Genomic DNA, 9,851 nt, shown 5'->3' on the forward strand with positions numbered 1-9,851 from the left:
TGTGTACTTTTGAGGAGTAAAAACATCGATGCAACTCCTAATACATTTACTGAGTTTAGCTTTGCTAAGGGACTAGCAAATGTTAAGCTTGGGGGAGTTTGTTGACGGTAGTAACAAACATTATAAACGGTCAATATAACTTGTATGAGGGCATGAAAATAATCACCAACAAAGGTTTATGGGTCTAAACTAACAAATTCCATGAGGTTTGGTGAATCTGTATTTTCTACAGGGTTTATCCAGGAAACCATCAAGTTGGACCTAGATGTCAAACTTAATCGTGATTATCCAAGGGATAAACAACTCTAGAAGGTTCCAGAGGACACTAGAGGACACCACACCGAAGCGGAGGGCGAGAGGCCGCAAGGTGGGGCCGGCCGGACCCACCCTTAGGCCGGCCGGTCTGGGGCCCCACCTATCAGCCTCCGCCTCACTACATCGGTTCTCCACCACCTTTAGGATTGCATCTATGCAGTTTATTCAAGTTGGTTTGACTCGAGGGCTTAGGATTGATGCTCTGGCCTATATATATCAACCCCTGCCACCCTCCTAGGCATCAAACCCTAAATAGGTCATTTGTGAAGATAGAAACCCTAATAATCCCCAGAGCTCCATCATATTCTAGGGCATAGCTAGTTAGGCTAGGTCTAGAGGGAGGCACACAGGTTTTGCTGGGATTCCTAATCATGTCAAGAGCGTGGTTTGGTATAGTCTTTGTACCCCCTCTCTTTTGTATCTCTCATTACTTTTATATGTTTGCTACAATTGTTCTGACATTATTATTCATATCAATTATGTTCCTAGTTATCATGTTCATCATCTACTTTGATTATATGCTTAGTATAGCTAGATTATCATCATGTTCAAGCATAAGTTTGTATAGCGCTCGCTCTAAAGTACACGGGGTAAGTGGTCGACATTGTGTAAGCGTGGTGCTTATATGTTGTTTGCCTACGGATACATCCTATATTCTAGGCCATGTGGTAGATCGCGGATGTGACACTCCCATTGAGTCCTTTGTAGTCCACTCCCCGAATATAGTTCTACAAGTAGGATCTAGTTGCGAAGGAAGACAAGCTCTATTCTTAATCTACCTTAATAATATCCCTTATGTGTAGATATGAAGTTGATCTTAGCCATGATTACTAAGTGTAATTACACTAATCAATGTATGCTTTGACTTGTAATTAAGAATGACAAAGGAATTATTCCCCTAATATTCTACTTAACCATGCTAATACCTTAGAAAGGAGTACTCTGAGTGATCAATGATTAGTTATTATGCAGCATTCATATATACATTTACCTCTTGACTTCCCCCTGTTGTCAGTAGAATATTGGTTATGGTTTACTTGTCCATCAATAGCATAAGTTATCAATACATGTCCTTGCCACACCTTCACTATGGTAAACATATAAATAATGGTATATTATGTATGCGCTTGCATATCCCTTTCATTCATATATATATGTTCTTCCTAGTCACATAAAATAATAAAGAACTACTTAGTATTATTCTAGTAGTAATGCTAAGTAGTACCAATAAGCATCTCTAGCATCATCACTAGGGATGACAACCTAGTAAAGCAATGTTAAGAGATGTGGACATACATTAGGTGGCTACTAAAACAAGTGACAAGTTAATAAATACCAACACTAGACTCTTATACCTTGCCCTCCTTTGGGAAAATATAAATAACGATACCCTAAATACTTCTAGGTGAAATGCTACAACAATAGATCCGTGCACTTGTGGATAGTTTCTGTAATCGTTAAGAACTATCATAGTTGGTGTTTCTTGGCGGCGTCGCTAAGGTTAGTGATGATGCTAAGAAATACCAACAGGCATTTCTAGCGCCATTATTAGGGATGGACTTGACACCTCCATACTTGGTGATTGCGCTAAGAAATGCCAACAAGCATTTCTGGTGCCGTTGCTGGGGAGGGCATAGGTTAAAAGAATCCATTAGGACATAACCATGATTGCATGCATGTAGTTGTAAACATAGTTTATGTAGGCTAATTCTGCTTGTTTTCTTCTTATTGTGGATGAAAATAGGATAGTGTATGACTGGTTACAACCTTTCGGAAAACTACACCGATAATCTAGAGGTGCTCCTAAGGAAGAACAGGTCCCATATCGCTTCTTCCTCTGCTACTCCGTCGGTAGTTGAGCTAGTCACCCCACACCATCTACTACTACTACTATGGCCAAGACACTCCATGACTACTCCACCCCCATTGTTGCCAATGTGCCCATTAGGCCCGCTGTCAACACGGGAGCTGGAAACTTTGAGTTGCGCACTAGCCTAATCACGATGGTGTAGGCAAACCAATTCTATGGTTTGCCTAGCGAGGACGCAAGTGCACACTTGCAACACTTCCTAAAGCTATGCGACACCATCGTCATCAAAGACGTCGCACCAGCTAGCATTAGACTCCATTTGTTTCCCTTCTCCCTCATGGGGAAGGTGAAACAGTAGTTCTACAAAGAGAAGGAAGCTGTCAGTATGTGGGACAAATGTTCCGTGGTGTTCCTCGTGAATTTTTTCCCCATGGCCAAAACCAATGCCTTGAGGGGGAAAATTTCAAACTTCTAGCAAACTTCAATGGAATCTATTCCTAAGGCATGGGAGAGGCTATAGGATTACATCTAGGCATGCCCGCACCATGAAATGGAAAACTAGCTCATGCTCTAGAAGTTCTATGAGGGGCTTATGCCCATGTCGAAGGGGCACATGGATGCCGCTGCTGGAGGCGCATTTCTCTCCCTCACCATCGATGGAGCCATGGCTCTCATCGAAAAGATGGTGGCCCATCAAAGCTAGGGGAGGAAAGAAAACAACAAAAAGGCATGTATACCGTGAAGGAGGCAGATATGCTTGCCGCAAAAATGGATTTGTTACTAAAAAGATTGAACAAAAGGGCCCACAAGAAGTAAGCCATGAAGGCCACCGTTCAGGCCATGGACTCACAAATGACTTGCGAGGTCTGTGGAGAAGTCGAACACTCAGGGAACGATTGCCCTAAGACCCATGAAGACGTAGCCTACATCAACAACGTGTTCCGACCAGGTAACAAAAATGGGTGGAACAACCAGTTCTGCCCACAAGGAGGTAATAATAATTACAATTCAAATCAACCCTCCTTAAAAGACCTAGTTTTAGGTCAAGCTAAAATTAATGAAAATATAACCAAAAAGTTAATGTTTAATGATAAAATGATTGAAAATATAAATATAAAACTTGAAAATTTACCCTCCTCTGTTAAGAACCAATTGAGCTTTAATAAAATGATAGAAACTCAAATTGCTCAAATAGCTGCTGCTATTCCTGCCAATCATTCAGGGAAAATCCCGGGGTAACCCAAGAATTCCCCCGTGTTTGTTCATGTAGATGCAGAGCAATAGAGGAGAAGTGTTGCCGACGGACTATAAATGTCGAGCCCTTGCCAAAGGTAAATCTATAGTTATCTTTTAATTACTACTAAATAAAGTAGTTAATATAAATAAATAAAATTAATTATTATACTAAAATAAAATAACTACTTTTGTTGCCCTTCCATGCTCTTTACAAGTATGTTTTGGTTTGGGTATGATCTTTTCTGCATGGTCATACTTCCATAGGCTTTTTAAATTAAGCATGGTGCTTAGGTTAATTAGCCTACCTTGATCAAATGTTTAATTTGACCATTGAACTAAAATTACTAAGTGTAGACATGGTTGAGTTAAACATAAAAACCACAAAAAAATAAATAATGTACCGCAGAGTCATCACCAAGCAACTTGTCATGGCACTGGTCTCGAGCTAGCTTGGGGGAGGACCCCCGTAGAGGTACCTTGTCTCTTTTTCGCATTTTTTTAAAATTTTTGCATTTATTTTCTACATTTACTTATTTACTAGCATTTAAAAAAATTCTGAAAAATTAAAAATACCAAAAAAATGAAATATGATAAAAACAACAAAAATATGAATTCCACTCTCATATGTGTTGTAAGAAAATTTAGTTTCTCTTATGTTGGAATGATGAATAGTTGCTCTATCTATAATTCATCTGTGCCTAGGTTGTAACTTAGTATTCTCTAATTTTTAAGTTTGTTGGCTAAAAATGTCTCATCCTAAAAACTTGAAAACTTATGGGTTGCAAATGCATGCTTCTTTTCTAAGTTGTTGCGAGTTATGATACGGTACAAATAGAATTTACTATGACTTTGTTCTAAGAGAGACTTGACATCTGGAGATTTCATTTTCAAAAATGCTAAAATTCAAAGTTCCTCAATGATTATGAATACCTACCAAGGCCATATGACATGATAAACATTCAAAACCTTAGTCATATGCTATTTGTTATTGCATTGAGCTTTGTCAAATTGTTGTGACCCTTGTTGAGATTCTTGTCATGCACCCATGATCAAGACACATGTACACCCACAAATAAACTACTGACTCTTACACTGAGAGTTACGCAAAAACATGTCTTTCTGTCCACCAAAAAATTAATCCATTCATTTATTTTGACTCTCTCAAAAATTTTATATACCAAAAAGAATAGTAAGGGCTATGCTAAAAAAAGAGAGAAAAAGAAAAAATATCCATGCCAAAAGGCATGAGAGAAAAAAATGCATGCCAAAGAGCATGAAGAAAAGAAAAGAAAAAGAAATAAAGAAATAAAGATAGCCCATACTTTCAAATAAAAGGCATTCATTCAAAAAGAGAGAGATTCGTGATTCAAAGGAGTACCAAAAATATTTAGAATTAGGAACTTTATAAAAATTGCACACACTTGCACATCTTGATCAAAGTGTATGACTTGCATCTCCCTAAGGTCCAGTTTTTGACTTAGCAAAATATGTGATGCAAGTATGCCTCAAATTCATACCTACCCAAAACTCCACTCAAAAGCCATTAGATGTAGGATATGAAAAAGAAGGCAAAATTTCAAATGCCTTTGGTGAGGTTTCAAACACATTGAGCGATCGAGAGAATTATTTGAGGAACTTAAATTTTATTTTGCAAAACTTATAAAACCTCCAGATAGATGGTCAATCAATGAACGAATGATTGGTAATTCTGTTATAACCATTCTATCTTGCAACCGCCCAAGAACTTGGAAAAGCTATACGCCCCACATGGATCAAGGTAAAGGGGGATAAAAATGCCAACTTATTTAAATTATGGAAGAATACTTTGTTATAGGCATGACACTTATGAAATATATTCGGCATAGTAGCAACTCCTGATCAACAACCAAGTACTTAGCTATTTGCTTGGGATGAGTAAAGGTTAAGCTTGGCGTATTTGTTGGCGGTCATTAACAATTAAATCTGACCGCCAATTAATGTCCAAAACAGGAGAAATAAACAGACTTTCAATGCATATGCATTTACTATTAACATATTTCCATGTGTATTGGATGCTTAGTGTTTTGTAGGACATATACACAAAATACATGGGAAAATGATCAAAAGGCGCAACCTAGGAAAGCGTAAAGCAGAAAAGCACAAAGAAGCCAAACAAAAGCCCACGCACATGCTAAACTTGGGCCATGCATCGACATGGAAGCCACCTAGGCCTAGCCAGAAGCCCACTAGAGCAAGGCGGTGGCGAGCGGTGTAGCCTAGGGTGCGCCCACACCACCCCCAGCTCCACTCGGGCCCAGTTTGCTCTAGCGATTGCATGACAGCATGCAGAGGCGGTCCACATTGGTTTCCTAATTTACCTGCACCAAACCGACCTCCATGTCACTATGAGAAGAGGGGTGGAGCTCTCCTTCAACACACACAACATTTGAGCCACTTAAGAACATTCTTTTATTCTTTGTTTTTCTTTTATCCTTGAGGTTGGCCCAGATGTGTGTCCACTATCCTTGAAATATCATTTTTACCCCTATCATGAACTATTGGTTTACTAATGCAAGTATGTAATCTTGTTCATATTCATGCTAGACTCTTATACCTTGCCCTCCTTTGGGAAAATATAAATAATAATACCCTGAATACTTTTGGGTGTCATGATACAACGATAGATCCATGTGCTTATAGATATTTTCTGTAAACATTAAGAACTATCGTAGTTGGTGTTTCGTGGTGGTGTCGCTAAGGTTTACTCAATCTTAGTGATGGTGCTAAAAAATACCAATAGGCATTTCTGGCGGCGTTACTGGGGATGGACGTGAAACCTCCATACTTGGTGATTACGCTATGAAATGCCAACAAAGGTCCTGCATTCCCAATGGTCTTCTGGTTAGTGAAGTTATCAGCAAAAGATTCTTCGGTCTTAGCAGTCTCTTGGTCCAAAAATGACTCTTGATGTGTATCCATAGTGTGGTTGTTGTGGGTCATAGGCTGGTATTCCACTTCCTATGCCTATGGTTGTAGGTTGTGTGATCAAGTTTCTTCCCTTCTTCATCTTTTTGCATGCTTCCAGATGTGCGGATCCTATAAGAGTGTGTCCATTTCCTAGCAACTTTCTGTCAACTTGCATCTCAGAATTACCCTTTCTTGATTTGCTAGATATAACTCCATGGTGGTGTGGTGTAGCTCATGTCTAATCTCTGTGGCCTTGGTGATCCATCCTGCTAATTCCTTCTGTTGGTCCTCATAGATGGTGTCGAGTGCATGCATGTATCTGACATTGAATACTTCCATATACTCTAGTGCCTAGGGGCTAATTTTTTCCAAATCCCGAACCTTCTCACGCCATGTGGGAGTGGTCTAGTTTGGCACAGGAACAAATCTAGCTAGAGTGTGCTCAATATCTTCTTTGAATATTTGACAAAATTCTGCAAGAGCCTGACGTGTTGCTTTTTGACTGTGTCATGACATTCTCTTCCAAATACTATGACATACCGGGGCTGGAATGCGGGACATGATGGATGCTTTGGAATATGTAGGTGTACTTCACACTTGAGTACACCCTCCTTGTCGTACTCATGATAGTAGTACATGGGAGGCTTAGTGTATCCCAAGGCTGGAGTGTCTCCCATAGGAGCGGTTGAAATCCACAAACGGTCAAACAATCTAAATGTTCCCATTTGTCATCTAGGGCTGCAAAATTTCACCACATGGGTTAGAAAGTATTTTGCAACACAAAAGAGAAGCGACAAGAGGAAAAGTTCATTCAATATAGTATTTCCAGGTGGGGTGTTATTATTCCTACTTTATCTACCATTATTATACGCGTTCCAAACCTAGGGCTTCATCCTATGGTCAAGCTCAACTCTGATACCACTCTATCAGCCCCTCATTTCTGAGAGTCCTAGGTGCATCTACACTTGCGCCAGGATCATGCACAAGTACGCATAAAATCAACAGAATTGGTACACACCTAAAAAGAAGGTTTCAAGCTTTATTGATATCTAAAAAGGGTTCTACAATAGTAGCCCTAAGGGCGTAGTCATAGGCTTATAGAGCTAGCAGAAACTACTATCGTGGAGTGGCACTTATTCTTGGTGGTCTCTAGTATGATGATATTCTACGGCATAGTGATAACCTATTCCATAGGCAAGCTTGAGCGTGGTCGAAACCCTAGCTTCGATTTCATCTCCTACGATTGGACTCTTCGCCTAACTCCTAATCTTCATGGTGTGCTTCCTTGTCGTAGTCTTGGTCTTCCTTAGTGTCAAAGTCTGTGAGTCCACAGCGGGCGAGTACTTACGTACTCAGCAAGCCCTAACCATAGGGTTGAAATAGAGGTGTGATGGTGGTTATAATTAAGGGTTAGGTCCTAGTGGAGCATTACCTTTCTAGCTAGTTCTTAGGTTAGTGTCAAGTCATATTTTTACTAGTTTCATTACACATAAAAGGAAAGCTAATCATAGTACCCCATCCTACCATCTGCCCATTCCAAGGATGTGGCTATTTGAATAGGTTTAAGTAACTCTATAGAGGTGTACACATTTCCTCACATGATAGCCACATTTCCTTCCATGATCAGTGGTTGAAATAGGCCTAATGAAACCCCATACCTACTTGGGCACTACCCTAGACTTTCATATAACTCTACCATGACTTCTCAGGGGTTCGAAAACACACTAAACTTGAGAGGATACCTTATCGACCCATCTCATAATCTTAGACAATACCACATCATCTGAACATAACAGTGCCAATGATACCAAATCATCAAAATAAATAATAATAAAATGGGCTCGAATGCGGCCAAGGTCAAGGAGCTTAACGTGGAAGATCACATAGCAACCACACCAATCGGACCATGGAAGATCACATAGCATCCGTGTTAGCTCCTGATATTCCGCTGCCAACACCGACCTCCTAGTAAATATTATACTTCTACCTAACGAGGTGTGAGATCAAGTCTACCCACATAGACATGTGGTTGTACATGATAGCGCACTAGGCGAGAGGGACTACAAACCGATCCTTATGTGACCAAGGCGAGCATCTCCCCGGGAATCCTATCCAGGCATCCCCGCCAAGATAAATTATCCCGCATAAGCTATCCCCACTCGCCCCCTTTCGATGTTTAATTTTAGGTTTACCAAGTTTTAAGTTCCATTAATTATTATCCCTAAGTTCATCTATATTGTGGAGATCATAAATCAATAGAATAACCATTTATCATAATTCAACATTAATCATTTCACCATAACCGAGCTCATATTTTAGGATAATAATTAAGCAAGTTATTCATTTAGATATGGATTAAGCAAGATGTAGGGAGGGGGAGCTAGGACTTGCCTTTGCAATTGGCTACTTTTGAAACATTCTTGTAGTCAGGGTCTTCGCTCTCCTAGTAGTCACCGTCGTCTATTGGCATAGCTATTGAATAAGACTACCGCCGGACACAAAATAAAAGAGGAAAAACAAACATAGAACAATATGGTGGTACTAGGAAGAATGCATAGAGCTAGATTTTAGATGAATTTTAGAAGTGATTTCACCTAAAAGGAGCTAGGATGCAAAAGTTATTCATTTTATAAGTTTATTCTATAGCTAATTAACTAGGTGGAATTTAAAATGTATTTTTTGGTGCATGCAAATGGGTGCAAACTATATGGTTAAATTTCCTAATGCATCTAGTTTATTTACAAATTTTCTAGGAATTTTTCTAAGCAAGGAAAGTGGATTTTTAACCTTCTGTGTACACTATCCGGGTGTACCTAGCAATTTCTAATGCGAACCCAAAGCTGGTATGTGTGTGGTGTGCGTGTGTGTATGACAGGTGCAGCCAAGGTGGTGACAGCATCAGGGCTATGGCCCGCATGTCAAAGAAAGAAAGAGGGGGAGGGAGATGACGGACGGTGATGGGGGTAACGGTTACGTCATTACGTCTAGTCCCACGCGTCAGCGAGAGAAGAGGGGAGAGGAGGGGATGGCAGCGGATGGAGTGGCCACACTAGTGACGAGGACATGGGAGAGGGGCTAAGCCTTGCTGGAGTTGCTTAAGCCAGCAACATCATGCTCGAGGATGAGCATGGGAGTGGTGGACAGGGCTTAGGAAGGCGTGTCGCAGCCGGTGGCGAAGTCAACATAGGCAGCAGGCTCCTGAGGTGGCGGTGGCAGCTCTCTGGAGCTAGTGAGATGGTGACATGTAGTGGATATGGCCCTAGAGGCCCTAAACCTATCAACTAACTACATGTACGTGTGTGTGGGTGCACGGTGAGTGCACGGGTGGTGGTGTAGTGCTTGGTGGAGCCTCACCGGCTACGGCCGATGGCCATGGTAGCTCAATGGAGGTACGCACACGATGGTAGGGTAACATAGAAGGAGTAGGGAAAATAGATGGCTAGGGAGGTGAAGGGAGGGCTCTGGAACTCATCGGTTACTCCAATCGGTCAGCAATGCAGCGAGGAAGGAGGAAGAGGGGAGCGGCTCTAATGGTGATGGTGGC

General features: G+C 40.8%; 1 non-coding gene across 1 annotated transcript; it reads right to left on the minus strand.

Moving 5' to 3' along the window:
• Positions 1–2,570: 2,570 nt before the first annotated feature.
• Positions 2,571–2,677, minus strand: LOC136502351 (small nucleolar RNA R71). Its single transcript, XR_010770511.1, has one exon. It is a non-coding gene; the product is annotated as a small nucleolar RNA R71 (small nucleolar RNA).
• Positions 2,678–9,851: the final 7,174 nt, after the last annotated feature.

Source organism: Miscanthus floridulus, chromosome 13 (genome assembly GCF_019320115.1).
Source record: "Miscanthus floridulus cultivar M001 chromosome 13, ASM1932011v1, whole genome shotgun sequence".
NCBI lineage: Eukaryota > Viridiplantae > Streptophyta > Magnoliopsida > Poales > Poaceae > Miscanthus > Miscanthus floridulus.